The sequence below is a fragment of the Ambystoma mexicanum genome, chromosome 1q, assembly GCF_040938575.1.
Source record: "Ambystoma mexicanum isolate Mex_15411 chromosome 1q, UKY_AmexF1_1, whole genome shotgun sequence".
Classification (NCBI taxonomy): Eukaryota; Metazoa; Chordata; class Amphibia; order Caudata; family Ambystomatidae; genus Ambystoma; species Ambystoma mexicanum.
In genome coordinates this window covers 159,308,165-159,327,003 of record NC_090922.1, presented here as the reverse complement: position 1 = coordinate 159,327,003, position 18,839 = coordinate 159,308,165, and the positions used below count along the sequence as shown (strand labels likewise).

Genomic DNA, 18,839 nt, shown 5'->3' with positions numbered 1-18,839 from the left:
AGCGATGGTCGAAACAGTATTGCATCTATGGAGGTGTCTTCCCCCAGCCATCGGACCACGAATTGAAGTTGTGCGGCCAAGTAGTAACGCTCAAAGTCCGGGAGCTTGATCCCTCCCCATTCGTAGCCCCTTTGTAATGTGCTCAGTGCTACCCTGTTCCTCCCTCCCTCCCCTAGAAAGGACCGTGTTATGGAGTGTAACCGTCTGAAGAATGACCTGGGGATGTTATAGGGGATATTAGTGAAATAATATAGGAGTCGGGGTAAAACTATCATCTTCATTAGGGCCGCCCGGCCCACCATCCCCAGCGGTAGTGTTTTCCAGAACTGCATGTCGTTCTCTATTTTGTCCAGGGCTGTCTGCGTATTGGCCATGTGTGTTTCCGCGGTGTCGTGATATATGTCCACCCCTAAATATCTGAAGGTGATTGGGGTCCATGTCAGGCCCAGGTGTGGCAGCTGGTCTGATGTTGTCGCCCTCAGGCGTGCCAGGGGGAACAGTGAGGACTTCCCTTTGTTGATGGTGATCCCCGATAGCCTCCCAAACGCTCCCAGTGCCTCCAATAGATCTGGTAAATGGGTTTGTGGGTCCCGGACGTAAAGCCGCATGTCATCTGCATATATTGAAATGTGGTGTGTTTACCCATCTATCACTATGCCGGTGTCTCCGTACTCCACCCTTAGGAAGGCCGCGAACGGTTCCAGTGACAATATATATAGCATCGGGGACAGCGGACACCCCTGTTTCGTACCTCTCCCTATGCTCCACTCCCCTGAGACATGCCTCCCCATCTTAACTCTGGCCCTTGGGTCGTTGTACGGCAGCCTTATCCAGCGTAGGAAACCCCCGCCTATCCCGAAGTGGCGAGCGCCCCTAGTAGCTAGTCCCAGTTCACTGAATCGAATGCTTTAATTGCATCTAATGACGTCACTCCGTATTCTCCCTCCTCTTGGTTCGTCCTGTCAATGACGTGATGGAGTCTCCGGAGATTCCATGCCGTGTTACGTTCTGATACATACCCCGTCTGGTCTGTGTGTACCAGTGTGGGTATCACCCTTTTTAGCCGATTGGCCAATGCCGCTGTCAGTATCTTGGAATCCTGATTTATCAAAGAGATTGGCCTATAGGACCCGCACTCGAGGGGTGGCTTCCCCGCTTTAAGTATCGGGACTATTACAGATTCTGACATACTGCTCGGGAGTCGTCCGCACTCGTACGCCTCCTCCAGTGTCTCTAGTAACCTCGGAGCCAAGCTATCTTTGTATTTTTTATAGAATTCCCCTGGCAACCCGTCGGGCCTCGGGGACTTCCCTGTCGGCAACTGGGCAATAATCTCTGTCAATTCCTCCACAGTAAGGGTGGAGTCCAACATTTGGGCCTGCTCCTCTGACAGCCGTGGGAGTCTGATTTCCGCAAATGCGTCCTCAAGGTCTCCCTCTTCTGCCTCCTGTACTCTGGTATGCAGTTCCTCGTAGAATTGCGAGAACACCATATTTATACCCTCCTGGGACCTTTCAATCGCCCCCTGACTATTTCGAATTGCATTTATCGGTTCTCGCTTGGTCTCCTGTTTGGTCAGCCAGGCGAGAAGTCTACCAGGTTTATCCCCTTCTGCGTGCAGCCTTTGTATGTACTTCCCATAGTCTAACCGCCCTAATCTCTCCCAGGCCCCCATACACTGTTGTCTCAGAGTGGTGAGGTCACCCATTTCCCCCCCTCTCGCCATGCCTGTGCTTCAGTTCTCTCTATCTTCCCTTCTATCTCATCCAGTTCAGCCAGGGTTTCTCTCCTAAGGCCTCCCGTTTTCCCAATTGCCGCCCCCCTGATCACCACCTTAAAGGCTTCCCATGTTGTTCCCGTACTGTCTACACTACCCGTGTTATGCTTGAAGTAGTCATCTATTGATGTTTGTATATGGTCTTGGAAATCCCCCTCTAGGAGTGCTTCCGCCCTAAGTCTCCACATGGGTATGGGGGCTTTCCTGTATGTATGTGCCCATGTCGCTTCCAGTGGAGCGTGGTCAGATAGTGTTCATGCGTGAATGTGTGCGCCAGTGAATTCGCCTAGTGTATCTTTGCCCGTGAATAAATAGTCAATGCGGGTAAATGTCCCGTGTGGGGTGCTATAATGCGTGTATCCCCTCTCACCCCCATGTACCTTCCTCCAGACGTCCTCCAGCTCGAGCTGGTCCAGTGTCTTCTGCAACACCCGCGCTGGTGGTGCGGCCCTTTTGTGTTTGTCGTCCGACCGGTCCAGCCTGGGGTCCAGTGTGCAGTTCAGATCTCTGGCCCAGATGATCGTGGCGTTCCTGTACGGGGGCCAGCCGGGGTGTGAGTGGTTTAAAGAAATCTGTTGCATCATGGTTGGGGCGTAGGTGTTCACCAGACACACTTCCCGGTTCTCCAGCATTCCGTGTATGATGAGGACCCTGCCTTTGGCGTCCCTCTCCTGTTTGATGAGTTGGAATGGAATACCCGGGGCAATCCAAGTCGCTACTCCTCTCACGTAGTTAGAGTATGTGCAGCTGTATGTCTGGCCGCCCGATTTCTTGGCCATCTTGGCTTGTTTTTCCACCGTTAGGTGGGTCTCCTGCAGCATTGCAATGTGGACTTTCGCTTTGTTAGCCAAGCGTAGACCCTCAGTCTCTTCCCGTAGGCGGTTAGCCCCCTGACGTTCCAAGTCACCACTTTTAGTTCATCTCGGTTCCTGTGTCTTACAGTTTCCTGCGGCCCGCTCGTTCCCATCGGCCTGTTTAGTTTTCCCTTCCTGGCCTGCTGGCCTGGGAGGTCCGTCTATCATCTTCTCCCAATTATTCCCCTGGTGACTTGCAGGTCCGCCTTCCTTCTTTACTTCCCCTGTCCTGGCAGACCGCCCTGCCACCCGTCTCCGCTTCTCTCCACCTCGTCCCTTTGGTGTTCACGCCGGATTCTCGCACTTGATTGCCACCTCACTTGCGTCCTTGCGTTGTCTTTGCCGTGTCCGTGACCTCCTCGTTCATTATGTTTGCCTCCTCTCGTGCCTTCTCTTAACTAACTTAACCACACTACTACAACTACTATAAACCAACGCCCAGCCTCCCTCCCCCTGCTTGGGCCCTGCCACATTCCAGGTGCCACCCTCGATCCGTGGGCGCACTCGTCACGGCGTAGTGCCTTAAAACTGACACTGCTAACTAGTCGCTACTTGGGGCCCCCTCTGTGAGTCTTGGTGGTCCGGTGCCGGAGGCCTCGAGCTCCCGGTTTGATCCATTAATGTATTTATGCTTCCGGTTCTCAATCTTGCCGCATCTCGATTCGGCATGTGTCCTCAGTGTTTTGTCCACACCCTCATTCCCTTCCTCGCCGGGGTGTCTCACGATTCCCCTCGACCCCCTCTCTTAGTTGTGGGATCCCCTGCTTGTCCATCCACTCCTGGGCGTCTGCTGTGGTCTCAAATATCTGTGTCCTCCCGTTGTGCAGGATTTTGAGCTTGGACGGGTAAAGTAACATGAATTTCACTCCCGCTGCCCGAAGACGCTCTTTGGTCGGCCAGAACTGTGCCCGCTGTCTTTGCACAAGTGCTGTATAGTCAGGGTAGCCCCGTTGCACAATATCTCATCGCCTTCCCTTTTCTCCCTGTCTTTAAAGTTCAAGATCTTCCCGATCATGGGTCTCGGTGGCGCGCCCGGACGGGGTTTCCTGGTCAGTGCTCTGTGCGCCCTTTCCACCACAAAGCCCTGGGACAGGGTCCCTGCACCTACTTCCTGGATCAGTAAGTTCTCTACGTAGTCTGTGGGGTCTCTGCCTTCCACCCCCTCCGGCAGCCCCACAATGCGCACATTGTTGCGCCTGGCCCGGCCTTCCGCATCTTCGGCCCTGCGTTCTAGTGTTTTAATCCACTCCAGTGCATCCGACATTTGTGACTGAGAGGTGGTCACATTTGCTGTATTGCTCTGCACCTGTTGTTCCACCGTTGTCACTTTCTCCGCTAGGTTCCTCGTGTCCTGCCTGAGGAGCCCCACATCCACGATCACTGCATCCAGCTTGCCCTCTATTGAGGCCCTGTCGTTGCCTCGGGCCGCAGGCGCCGTGCTCTTCCCGTGTCTCAGCCCTTCGCTCTCCTTTTCCGCTATCCCCGGTTGCCTGCTCCTCCTGCACGCGTTGTAGTGGTGTGCGCCTCGTTCCACGTCCCCGTCAGGGAGGGCGGTCGGGTTTGGGGCCTCTCTCGATCTTCCGCGGGTGGTGTGTGGGTATCCGGTGGGCAGCCGTACGCACCCCCGCGCCCAGCGGCCTGCGTGCGCAGAGTCCACTGCCTTTCGGAGCGCTGGCGGGTCCTCAGTGGGCCACAGCCACCATTTTGCGTGGTGGCCCCGCGCCTCCGCTTCAACTCGTTTCTGGTCTTTCCAACCTCTGATTTTGTTCGGGCTTTCGCCCGTGTGTGCCCTGGACCCTCCGGGTGCCGTTCCTTCGATTTGTTCAGGGTCTCCTGCCGTTTTTTAGCCGTTTATAAGGATCATGTAGCGCAGCTCTCGGTGACTCGCTCACGCTTGCATGGCCGCCAAGCCACCTCCAATTGTATACTTAGCTCCTCCACCTTTTATTTCTCATGCTTTCCTGACCATCATATCCATCCCTCAACCCTCATCAAAACTATTTACCTGACTTTGCTCCACCCCACCACTACTGACTGTTCTACCATACACCTCCCTTGCCTCTCTGACCAAAACTGTGGCTGGAGGCGTTATACAAATGCAAGATAACATAACATATTACTGCTATGTAATGGTTTCATATATCCTTTAACGCAACAGGAAATCATATGTTCTAGTTGTTGGTGTGTGCAGCGTTTACATGTCACAAGTCTAGAAAGGCAACCTGTGACCGACGGGTGACCATATCTGAGCCATGAAGCAGCTGGAGCAAAGGCCAAGTGAAAAGCATGCTGGGACTCTATAAAAAAATCTGTCACTCTGAGTAAACTAAGGCAAGCAAGCCTAGCGCTTTAATCCTGAAAATACGTTTTGTAGATGTAAGAATTTGGACTTGGACGTTAGGCACTAAGTTTGAGAATAGAGGGATTGGACTTGGGCCTTTCGGAACCTGAACTTGGACCCTAAGTCCTTTTTTAGAAGAGCCCCTTTTCACATATTTCATTACTGCCAGTGCCTCTTCTGGTTCAAGACCCTAGATAAAATAGGAGTTATGGCCCCACCCTACCGTGTCCAGGACTCACAAGTGTGGAAATGGAAGGGATGAGAAGGGGACCCAGAGCTGCATCTCTGCGAAGGTCTTGAAACGAGTAAACAATGCAGGAGTTGAGTCATTTCCCCGCTAGTTTAAAAAAGAAAAAGTTATTATTGTGATATTGGTTGCTCGTAATCAACCTTACACAAAAATTAGAAAAGAAAAAATAAAAATTACATCATATTGTTATCATAAATAACCAATCCAACCAAATGATAAAGGTAAAAACTTTAAAATAGAATAAAATCCCAATTCAATAAGAAAAGACCCTAAACTAGTTTGATTTGGCAAACTTAGGCAAAATAACATTATAAAGAAAGCAGAACAATAAAATCACTAACGTACATCAGGTCATTCACCACCTAATGCATACCAAATCTGCATGGTGAAGGATCTTTATAATGGAAATGGTCACAGCAGTTTTTTCACCTTGCAATATATACATAAAAAGTCTCCTGATTCCAAGTAGGTGGGATTATGCAGAAACTATCCCAACAATAGCAGTCTCTGGGTTAGTAAAATAGGTAAATCCTCCAGGATGTGCTCTCTGGTCTGTATTGCGGCCTCATTCCTTACTCCAGAAAGCCCTGCCACTCTACCTCACCTTTCCATAACATAGGCTACCAGGCAAACATGACTTACACCACTCATACCTAGATAGATTTGTGACCATCAGCCTGAGTCTATTCATGACAGGATTGTAAATGTTGCCTTGCGTCCCATATAAACATATTTGTGAAGGTTAACAGGTGCCACACTTAGATGCAATTGTGAATGCTAGCATGTACCACACTTAGATGGAATTATGAAGGTTAGCAAGTGCCACACTTTGATGGAATTGTGACTGTTACCATGTGCCACACTTAGATGGAAATGTGAAGGTTAGCAAGTGCAACACTTAGATGGAATTGTGTATGTTAGCATGTGCCACACTTAGATGCAAATTTGAATGCTAGAATGTGCCACACTTAGATGGAATTACGAAGGTTAGCAAGTGCCACACTTAGATGAAATTATGAAGGTTAACAGGTGCCACACTAAGATGGAATTGTGAATGTTAGCATGTTCCACACTTAGATGGAATTATGAAGGTTAGCAGGTGCCACACTTAGATGGAATTGTGATTGTTAGCATGTGCACACTTATATGCAATTGTGAATGCTAGCATGTGCCACACTTAGATGGAATTTATGAAGGTTAGGAAGTGCCACAGTTGGATGGAACTGTGAAGGTTAGCAAGTGCAACACTTAGATGGAATTGTGAATGTTAGCATGTGCCACACTTAGTTGAAATTATGAATGTTAGCAAGTGGCACACTTAGATGAGATTGGGAATGTCAGCTTGTGTCAAACTTAGATGGAATTGAGAATGTCAGCATGTGCCACACTGAGATTAAATTATGAAGGTTAGCAGGTGCCACACTAAAATGGAATTGTGAATGTTAGCAAGTGCCACACTTTGATGGAATTGTGACTGTTACCATGTACCACACTTAGATGGAAATGTGAAGGTTAGCAAGTGCAACACTTAGATGGAATTGTGTATGTTAGAATGTGCCACACTTATATGCAATTGTGAATGCTAGCATGTGCCACACTTAGATGGAATTATGAAGGTTAGGAAGTGCCACACTTGGATGGAACTGTGAAGGTTAGCAAGTGCAACACTTAGATGGAATTGTGAATGTTAGCATGTGCCACACTTAGTTGAAATTATGAATGTTAGCAAGTGGCACACTTAGATGAGATTGTGAATGTCAGCATGTGTCACACTTAGATGGAATTGAGAATGTCAGCATGTGCCACACTGAGATTAAATTATGAAGGTTAGCAGGTGCCACACTAAAATGGAATTGTGAATGTTAACATGTGCCACACTTAGATGGAATTGTGAATGTTAACATGTGCCACACTTAGATGGAATTGTGAAGGTTTGCAAGTACCACACTTAGATGAAATTATGAATATTAACATGTGCCACATTTAGATGCAATTGTGAATATTAGCATGTGCTACACTTGGATGCAATTGTGAAGGTTGGCATGTGCCACACTTGGATGCAATTGTGAATGTTAGCATGTGCCACACTTGGATGGAATTATGAAGGTTAGCAAGTGCCACACTTAGATGGAATTGTGAAGGTTGACAAGTGCCACACTTGGATGGAATTATGAATGTTAACATGTGCCACACGTAGATGAGATTGTGAATGTTAGCATGTGCCACACTTGGATGGAATTGTGAAGTTTGGTAAGTGCCACACTTAGATGGAATTGTGAAGGTTGGCAATTGCCACACTTAGATGGAATTATGAAGGTTAGCTAGTGCCTGCCAATCGTAGATGGAATTGTGAATGTTAGCATGTGCCATACTTAGATGAAATTGTGAATGTTAGCAAGGGCCACACTTAGATGACATTTTTAATGTTGGCCTGCATCACATCTAGATAGGATTGTGGAGGTTAGCGAGTGCCACACTTGAATGGATTTGTGAGTGTTGGCATGTCACACACTCAGATGGAGTGGGGAAACATTGGCCTGTGTTGCATCTAGACAGGACTGTGAAGGTTGGCAAGTGCCACACTTAGATGCAATTGTGAATTTTAGCATGTGCCACACTTGGACAGAGTTGTGAATGTTAGCATGTTAAATGTTATATAATCCAGTAACCAAAAAGCTCAAACTTTCTGCACACTTAACTCATTCAAAAACCATCTCTTGCACAAGCCGCACGCACTTCACCACACTGCAACAACACATAAGCAGCACCAACAGCACTCAAGGACTGACATCGATCTGATACGAGCACCAAAGCTCAGCGCACAGTGTATACCGATATGAAGCTGCCAGCAGAACACCACTCCTCTCGCTATTCTACTTCCTCTTCACCTTACTAACCCATCCCACCTTCTCGTTTACAGATCCGCCAGAGCGCATGGGGACCAACTCATTGGTGATGGTGCGTGGTACAAATACCTTTCATATTTAACATTTAACATAGATCTTCATCTGAGTAATATCCAAAAGGTTGTGCTCTAACAAGATGAATTTCCCCATTGTGCAGCAAATTTAGCCTGTATCCTAAAAATTAAAGGCTCCAATATCCATTAGGAAATGTTTTAAGGTATCTAGGAATTACTCCTAAAATCTTGTCGTAAACTCACAGGCTTATATAAAACTTGAATGATCTCATCCTTGCAATGGTCGCCATTGAGTCTTATCTAAGTAAAATTTTCTTGACCCTGTTAGGATTACTAACTAGGTCACCGGGCAATAGTTCCAATCTATCTAATAGCACCTCAGTGCTTTTTCTAAGGTTGGTCAAAGATTGTACAATCGATCACTTCATAGCGTCTGCGAGATCCTCATACAGGAATCCCACAGAAGGAACTAACAATTTTCTGTACAAAGACGAGATCCACCAATCCAGCTGACTACATAACAATGTTAATTCTATTTTAAATTAGAGTGCAGGGGTAGGCAAACAATCCAGTAAGCCTAAGGCCTGTTTCCACATCCTAGACTCCACCTTACTCGTCACTAGTATGCTCATCCATTCCTTACCATGGGTAGGGTTTGCTTAAATCTGAGTATAGTAAATTCCCCAAGCTAACCTATGAGGGTAGCGGGTTGCTAGTGACAGGGTTAGTCCGACTGCTACATGATGTGCCTCCCCGAAAATAGACCAGGTGGATCCGGGGGTGTATTTAGCAATGAAATCTTGTCTTCGACCATCATGTAGGAGAAACCATCAAGGCCATCTATTTTCACCTTAGTCTACCATGACCTATTCTTCCATTCATCCCAGAGGCAGACAGACCCATAATGGTGGGCTCTTTGATTAATTCCAAGCAGGACTATTGCAACTCTATTGCACCTGAAGGGTTGGCAGCATCCAACAAGCCAGCAGATTCTCCCAGATGTAGCCACTGTGCGCAAAAGAGAGGCGTAATGGGGTCACATAGCTCACTGGACCACTAAGCAAGCTTTGGTCTGGCCCAGAGCACTGTTCAGGGGCCCATCCTGCAAAGTAATCCAAACCCATTACCACCAAAGGCATGGACAGGGAGCAGATACCCTGCACAAAGACGTAACAACTTGGGGGAATTGCTGCTGAGGCACCCGTGACATGAACTTGAACAGGCTGAAACCGGAGTCGCTGTTGCTGGAGTATGACAAACTTGTGCAAGAAAAGGGGTGGACTTAACCTGTTATTTGAAACCTAATTTCCTCTAAGACCACCGAGGACGGGAGAACAGGGCCAAATTGGTTTGGGCAAGGACCCAATGGGAGCAGGAGGAGAAACATAAGAGTGTCAGGAAGTGACGGATTTTATGGGTGAGTTCAGAGAAGGTGGAACAACAGACCATTAGCAGGAAGGTGCGGCACGGTAAGGAGGTGATTTCTGGAGAAATTATTTCCCAACCCTTTTAGGCCTCCATGAGTGGCATTCGGAAGACATTCCAGTCTCCTGCACATGTACTCAGGAACCAGGATGCTCTCTGCTTTTGAGTGCTAACTGGTTCCTGTTACTGCTGTGCAGCTGGAGCTGGAGAGCTTCCATAAAGATATTATTGGGAATAGGACAGCAGGAAAGAAAGATGTGTTTTTATTTATGCATGTATGGACCTGTTTCTAAGTGAGTAAATGATTGTTTGTTGAATGCGTGCGTGTGTGTGTGTGTGTGCACGCGCGCGTTCACGCCAGAGCCGAGGCTGTGCAGAGGTGCCCCATGCACAATCAGCCTCTGATTGAGAATGCGGAAGGGAAAGAGTCTGTCTGCCTTCCCCATGCCCAATCAGCCTCTCATTGTGGAAGTGAGGGAGGTCTAGCAAATTTGACCTTTCTGCAAGCTTTGGTGCTTTAACAGTGTGAACTCTCTCTCTTCAAATCCCATATGAATAAGTGGAGTTCCACATGACTCCTCCTGAGATGTAAACATTTATTGGTGACAAGAAGGTAATTATGAAAACCTTTATTTTCTAGGATACCCATGAGAGGTGACCATTTTACCATGATTTACCTGGCCTGGGGGGATCCTTCAAACTAACCTTGCCTTTACTCGCGCTGAGTTTCTGCCATGGCCTAATTCCGGGAGAAATCCAAAGGACTGTCTTCAGCAGTCTTTTACTATTCTTCAGGCTGAAGGAAGTGGCAGACTTAAAGAAGTGTCGGTTTTCTTACCCAGGCCTGACTTGGAGGGTTTGCAAAAACATAAGCCACTGCCTCCTTTACTGGTTATGGGTCAGGCTTAGCCACCCTTTCCCAAAGAGACTTTGTTGGAAGGTATGTAGCAGCTTCTCCACCACACACCTCTCCCTCTCTGGAGCCAACTCAAGCCAAAAGACATCCCACCGCTCCTACAAGAACCTATCCCACTGACTCATTGGACGAAGACATCACAACCATAATCTCCACGTCTGACCCAATGGAGAACGTAAACATTTAGGTCAGTGTATTCAATCACTCGACAGGGCTTCTGACAGCTTTAACACTGATCAACTTTGCTTGTACAACTACTGTTGAAAAATAAAGTTGTCCAACAATTTCTGGTGGATTATATGGTAGTATGACAATTTTCATGTTAAATATTTTGTGACCTGAATGGAGAGAATGCAGAATACCCATTGCATTCAAATGTTTACAACATAAAAATGTTTGCTCTGTTCCTCACATTTTGAAAGTAATTTAATAATTAGATAAGTCTGATTTAATGTTGTTAAGGAAAATGTGTTTGATAAACAAGAATTGTATATAACAACCACCTTTAGGTAAATTATCCATGTAAAGCCTAAAATATGAACTGGAAAAAAATAATTTTGTTTGCGTATTTATTTTAACAAAGCATTAATAGAGAAACATATTAGAATTTCAACAAATATAAATATTGTACATGAATTCTACTGGGGATTTTGAGCTCATCACAGAGTAATGGGAACGCAGCTCCAAGTGGCACAATCTATCTCTGTGAAAGATTATTTAAAGAGTTATTTTATTTTAAACTTATTGTTACTGTTGTGTAAAATAATGGATACAATGGCTCGTCATACTGTATGTTGTCTCTGAAATGTTAAGTTACATCTGCCATTCCATTCATAAAATAAGATAAAATATTAAAATAATCTGAAGTGGCCACAGAAGAATTAGCTTATGGAATTATATTACACATTTCTGATGTAATGTTCCATGAGAATTTTGGCACACCTAGTGAAAGTGCTGATGCTGTTCTCCAAAGTAAAACAAACCTGATGACATGTCTGTACTAACAGGGTGACGGCATGTGTTTTGGAAAAACATTACACCTAGCCTATGAAACTGCCAATCACTATCAAACTTTAAAACCACTTTAGAATCTCATTTGATTACTTTTACAATGCCCACTAGCTACTTGAGAATATGCACTGTTGACCATTCATCCTGGAAAATTGCAAAACTAAACTATTCTATTTATCATAACTAGGGGTTCTGCTGATCATCTCTCCTCCAAGACCATCTCTGGGCTGTTTCCATGGTGTCCTGGTAAATAACAGAGAATGTTCACTTTTTTCCATTTGTCCTTGTAAACTTTAGCAAAACTACATTATTTAACAGGACAATGGGCAATTCTGGCAAGCTCCCCTCTAACACGATCTTTGAGCTGCTTTTATGGTGCCCTGGTAAAGAGTAGAAAATGTGCATTATTTAACCTTTATCCTGGTAAATTGACATTTTGCACAATTTACCCTTAGTCCTGGCAAAATAGAAATCCTGCAATATTTAACTTTTGTTTCTTCATCCTGGCAAACAGTAGAACTTCTGCACTGTTTACCCTACATCACATTGTCCTTGCAAGTAGTAGAAATTCAGCACTATTTACCCTTCATACCAACGTCCTTGAAAATAGTTGAAATTCTGCACTATTTACCCTTCGTCTTTGTGAATGGACGCTAGCAGAAATTCTGTACTATTTAGCCTTTGGCCCTTTCTCCTTGCAAATAGTGTACATTCTGCACTATTTACCATTTGTCCTGGCGAATAGTACACATTGTGCACTATTTACCCTTTCTCCTGCCAAATAATAGAATTACTGCACTATTTACCCTACATCCCATCGTCTTTGCAAGTAGTAGAAATTCTGCACTATTTACCCTTCATCCCATCGTCCTTGCAAATAGTAGAAATGCTGCACTATTTACCCTTTGTCCTGGCAAATAGTACAGCTTTTTTGCACTATTTATCCTTCGCCCTTGCATATGCATCTCCCTATGTGGTATATAACATCTCAGTATATAAGGTATGCATGTCACTATGCAGTTTATTTATTTATGAATACTGAATTATGTCCCTAATGGCCCCCAGGCCGAAATGCTGCTCACAGAGTTCAAGATGCTACGCTGCTCAACCTCTCCCTCCATTTCCCAATCACTCTACGATGCGCTGTCTGAAAACTTTCACAATATCGCTATTGATAGACTCTGTTCCATCCTCTCCAAACTAGCTTTGACGCCCCACCCCCACCTCTTCCCATTCTCCACCTAATCCCAGGCATACTCCCCCCTCATTACTGTTCTTCTCCTATCTCCCCATCTCACACCCTGAATACCTCAAACTTCTACCTCAAAGCTGAACTTCAGGCTCCCCTGGACACACACCCCTGTCCCTCCGCTCTTCTCAAGACCAGCATTGTACGGTCCATCATTAACCAGTCCCTCTCCTCAAGTATCTTTCCGAAGGCCTTCAAAACATCTTACGTCAAATCTCTTCTCAAAAAACCTTTGCTCGACCTCCTCCTTCCCTCACATCACGAATGCCATATCTTCAACGCCCACTTCATTGCCAAACTCTTGGACTGCACTGCATACAAACCACTCTGCTTCTTCAAAAAAGCTCAAACATGCTCCAGATCCCTCTGAGTCATCTCTTGCGTCAGTTTGGGACCGGGTCGGACTGGGACAAGAAATAGGCCTGGACACAGAAAAAAGTGGCCCACCCCTCCCTCACCTAAATAAAAGTGGTCCTCAAACCCTCATCCATGAATCGCGTAAATTCACGACTCTACAGAAAATGCTACTTATGGAGAGTTAATGGTGTTTGTTGCATGTAATGTTTTGCAACAACGGTTGAGAAAACCAGTGATAACATTACTTTTACTTTTATTCTTTTAAAAAATGACATAATTACATAGCTAAATCCTATACTTATTTTGCAGAACCAGACTCAAGGCATGTCTACAAGTTGCCACCAATAATGATAATAGATTTGCATTTGAAAAGCAATACATGCAGCGGTGATGCACATGAATGCACACAGGTTTGGCTGCTCACCTGCACTGGATATGCGCATACCTATGTTGCAGGGTTGCTTTAATGTGCAATCAAAGCACAGCCTATTTACTGGGTTGGTGCTGAGGAAGCCAGAATAACTAATTCTGCATGTCTTCAAATGTTAATAATGTTACTCAAGTCCAACCAAAAAGTTGGGGGCTTTTTAACAAACACAGAGGGGATTGAACGTATCTTAAAGTGCAATACACAAGTTTAATTCAACTAGCCTTTTCTAATAGAAGAAAATGGAGAACACAAATGAGCAGTGTCTTTCAAAAACGTAATAATCATTGCCTGAAAAATACCTATATAGAGGAGATTTTCCTATAACACTGCTGGGCAAAGTATAAAAGGTGCATACCTTTTAAACCATATTGAATTATTAAATGAAAAGCAAAATACTAATGGAAGACGTGCTTTGAAGACACTTTCATGTGATTTTATGGGTGTCTCTGTGCCCCGAGTGATTGATGACCTGGGGTCAAATCTTTGTGGCCGAACACTTGAGCAAACAAGCTGTTTTGTCATGCCGACCTCAAAAACACCTGCTGTCAACCCACATACACCCTTAACAGGTTCCCTAAAAATCAGCCCAGGACCAGGGAGAACATATTTAGTCCTTCAACCGCTCTTCTCACATCAATGGACCTGGTAAATAATCACAACCAATTTGCCCTCTGAATATGATCCTTTCCCCTCCTCGACCCAACGTTTGGCTTTGAACAATTCTCTGTTTTATAAAGAGGACTTGAGAAGTACTCCAATAATTTAGGAATCCTTATAGAAATATGCTAAACAATTATATTACAACTGTAGCATTATTTTCAGCCCATCTTGGAGACTAGAAATCCCAGAATGCAATTCCACAAAATGATCAAAATCACTTGTAGGCTGTCTTTCAAGACTTAGGGCCCCATCACGAGTTGGGCGGTATCCCAGCAGTATTCCTGCCGGGATACCGCCTAGGCTAATAGTGTTAACGCCAAACCCTCCAGCGGTATTACTGCTGGATCACGGGTTTGGCAGTAACTGTAATTCCCCATTGGATCCACTGGACCCAATGGGGAACTTTCGGTGCAATTAGCGCGCGCTAATTGCGCGGCGCTCATTGCGCCAGAAAAAGGGAATTTTCCCGGCGTGTTTACCCGCAGCTTGGAGCTGGGGGTAAATGCAGCCATACTCGCGATTTGGCGGACCCTTACATGCGGCGGTAATAGTGTTACCGCCGCATTTCATTTAAGGTCTAGCGCCAAACACGTGATGACCCCCTTAGACTCAGAACAAAAGATAATGTGAAAAGGTTACCAAGTGTTTTGCATCATATGATGCAAGTGAAATGTGACATTGTACAAAAAAAAATATCATTTACCAACAAAAGCTAACACATGAAAACTAGAGAATTAACTCTCTTTTGTTAGCATATTTGAACTGTCTTCAAAAAGTCAGATTTGGGAGGCAAACTAGTTTATTATTATGTGCTTTCATAGTAGAATCCCCCTTTTGAATGCCCTGTCCTAAACAATGGCTCTTAAATGGACCATTATTTGTAAAGGGCTTGCACTTTAAACGCTGCTGGGAAGGTCAGCAATACCATTTTTCTCATAGCAAACGAAAAGCCCTCATCCTTCCCTTCAGCGTCAAGTTGCCGCCTCAGGATTTGGAAATGTACCGCCATTTCCAAACGGGATAGAGGCATAACGAGAATCTCCTCTTTCATGGAGCTCACACCTACAAAAAGAAGAGAACAGGTAAAATGCTCACTCTAAGAGGAGAACTTTAGATGCAAGATGCGGGAAACTAAGCATGTAATGGTGAATCACCGTCAATGCCAGTAAGATAGCTCAGCGAGGTAGGTGCTTGCTGTGAAGACCTGTGCATTATTGGGGACATCTTATATTCAACTCACGGTAAATCCTCATCATTCAGAAAATGTGACAAATAGTACCAATTTCAAATTCTCAATCAGAATATGAAATGTGCTTTGAATAAACACGTTGCAGAAATAGTTACTTTGGATGAGGCTTGCCTAGGACTGTTTTTTTGCAAACCAGCGGCATCCATAGATGTACCATCAGCCAACATGACTATTTAATACATGCCCACTGGACAAAATAAATTAATAATAACTTGTTATTAACATTTTGCAAATGGCTACTGGCCAACACTCGCCTCGGATCGCATTATAGATGATTTGCAGCAGTGCCAGTTGATTTGTGCACTGTATTAGCACAAAGTCAAAAATTGCCCTACTACAAAAAACACATTTGTTTAAAATGTGCATTATTGCACTTGGGTACGGTTTGCCCTTCCACCAATTGCTGTAGTAGATGCGCAGCAGTGCCTGGTGTAAGGAAAATGTATTAATAAAGTGTGCATTCAGCCATTGATTATAAGAAATAATGTGTGTCCTCGTGTCTGTTCTTTGCACTGAACTCCTTTTAAAACACGTATTAGCAAATCCAACTGTTTTGAGTCGTGTATTGGTATCAGGTAGACATTTTCCCTGCACGGGCATAATATGCCCAGGTACTAACGCCATTTGCCAGCTTTTGCCATTTTACGACCGGGTTGTTCCATTTTGGCAGAGCCTGAAAAATGTCTATCCCATGCCTACACAACAGCCAAAAAGTTTGGCCTTTTCTCATTGCTTTTTGTCGTTTATAGTAAGTAACCCCACATTTCCTTTGACTATCTTTTCCCACTCTGATTTAACTATGTCTACGTTTACTATCTGTACACTGGATGTGCTTTTGTTCTTTCCCACAAAAATATTGTAGTTCCCAAAATGAGTAATACAAACGTACATTCAAGCTCCTTAAGTGATGATTAACACTTCCTGTGGTTAGAAGTCTGAAAAGATAGCTCTTTGAGTTTATCGCTCGACAGTCGCCTGGCGCCCATTGCGTGAGCCAATAGTCATTGCAAAGAAGCGAGTGCGAGGAATGTTTTAGCATGACACATTCTATAATGTGTATGTGTTTTTTAAATGGTATTCTCTTCCCACGTTCCTATATCCATGCTTTTGGAACTTGGTAATTGATGGCGTGCCAAACAATTGTGCAGACACTTATAAGGAAAGGCAAGGTTTTGGAAAGTAATTACATTTGACCCTTCAGAGAGCCTGCCCCTGTTAAGATTGCGAGATGCCAGCTCGAGGCGTTGAACACAGGGCTCGTCTTCTGTCACCACCTGCCACCATACCATACCACTGCTGGGCCCGCCATGTTCACTTTCCCATGCCCTCTCCGTCTAATAACAGCCGATAAGATAGCTCAGCAGGTTCAGCGCTTGCCCGCTGTGATCTGAGCGTGATCTGCAGATCGCAGGTTCGAATCCCATGGCCAACTCAGCATTTCATCCTTCCCAGGTCGATAAATGAGTACCAATTTTGGTTGGGTGATATTGTATGTAATTATATGCTCTGTAAAGCGGTTTGGATAAAGGCGCTATATAAGTAACACACCATTATCATTATAACGTTGCTGTTTATTTTCATTGAACAGCTAATGATTTTGAATCTGTGATTACACTTTAAATTATTTCATAATAAGCATTCATAGATCTCCTCCTGGCAAGTTTAAAAGACTCATCAGGAGAAAATGACTACAACACATTCTGTTATACACAAACTGTCACTACCAATACATACAACTCAAAGTCCTACAGAATTGATCTTTTACAGAAAGCTGGACAGCACGGCATTAAAATAACACGGTGACCTTGTGCAGCATTGGACTCCTCTTTCGACTCCCTCTAATAACGCAGCGCTCCGTCCTTGGCTTCTCTCAAGTCAAAGTACTAACCTGGCTACTAGTAATGGCTGGCTGGCTGCTGTGTGCTGTTAGCGGGCTGTCTCTCACCTGGAGCCCCAAGGCCAGGCCGAGGTCCAGGACAGTCGTAGGAGTCCGAGTCAATCGTCCGTCCGCTGAGCTGACCACGGCGCCCACGCTCTATCTTCTTAATTGATTACAGCAGACAGTTGAACCTTTATGCTCAGTCTCTGAGTAGCCAGGCCTCAAATCGGCCTTTGCCGGCTCACGCTGCCTCCCTCTCTCTTCAGATTGCTGCAGAGACTGGTGTTCAAGTTAGATCCAGATCCAGCTGGGGCCTGCCTCCTGGTTGCCACGCCCTAGCACCCAGCTGTCTACACAGCGAGATATTGCTTACCTTGGCTCACTTCGCTTGGATTATGAAATTCAATGAGGTAAAACCGAGCATTCACCTGGAACTGCAGTGCTGCGTGCCAAATTGTTGGGTGGGGAAGGGCAAAGGAAAGGGGAGAAGATCACAGGAGAGGGCGGGGCAGATATCAGCCTCAGCCTTGTTATTTTATTACTAGCAGACAACTTAATTAACCCAGGCAGGCCCAGGCCCACTACATGAAAAAAATGAACAAAAAGTTAACATCACAACAAGACTCACTCAATAATCACACACTGTATGTAGAGGCAGGCAGCTCAGTCAGGCACCTGAGCTTTAACCTCAGAAAAACGTTTCTGTGCATGAACACTGATGAAATGGTGTCCATTTTTTCAGCCCCCAATGCATTATCTCAATCGGCCCCGGGCCGAATGCCCATGTGGCCAATCCACCGGTGGTTTGGGATGACTTAAAAACAACAGCAGACTTGAAAGGTTACGCAGCTCTCATCCTTCTCAACCATTAACCACACTTTACTTTACTTTAGTATATTTATAATGACCACCACTGACCCAGAGGCTTAAGGGTGCAAAAACAAGACAGACATCAAACAATATGACAGGGCCCAAATCATTGGGTTATTGTTCTAACATAGCAGCAAAGACCCGAAAGTACATCCTACTGAATATCAAATAAAAATAGATGATCTGAACAAACAGTTCTTCAGCTTTTTCCTGAACACTGCAGTTGATCTTATTTCCCTTAGATCAGGCGAAATGGAGTTCCATGCAACAGGAGCAGCTACAGAGAATGCACATATCTTCACCAGAGTCAGTTTATGAGCTGGGATTTTAAACTGGTTTGTATTATTAGATCTGAGATTGCAAACACTTGATTTCATTTTTAGTGCTTCACTCAGATAAACTGGAGTCAATCCCATCAAGCACTTGTTTGTAATTAATATTAGATGAAAATCGATTCTAGCATCTATAGGAAGCCATTGAAGACTGTGTGGTACATTTACCAATCCAGCAGAATTCCCCTCCATCACCAAGCTGCACTTCAGCAGTTACCAGCAGAATGGCTGCACTGGCTCCTTTGAGCACCATTGCCTCGCATCAAAACTGCGTTTTGCAGCTACAAAAATGATGGCTGCGCTGTCTTTGCCAAGCACC

At 45.1% G+C, this 18,839-nt stretch overlaps 1 protein-coding gene across 4 annotated transcripts in view; it reads right to left on the bottom strand.

The window, feature by feature from the left end:
* Positions 1 to 17,621, bottom strand: part of LOC138526014 (galactoside alpha-(1,2)-fucosyltransferase 2-like) — a 113,436-nt gene extending 95,815 nt beyond the window's left edge. For 2 of the 4 annotated variants that reach the window (XM_069636307.1, XM_069636312.1), the window contains exon 1: positions 17,328 to 17,621. The gene's annotated coding sequence lies outside the window, so the exon portion shown is untranslated. The remainder of the gene's footprint in view (positions 1 to 17,327) is intronic. The other 2 variants (XM_069636309.1, XM_069636313.1) reach the window with 1 other exon arrangement.
* Between the last annotated feature and the right edge of the window lie 1,218 nt (positions 17,622 to 18,839).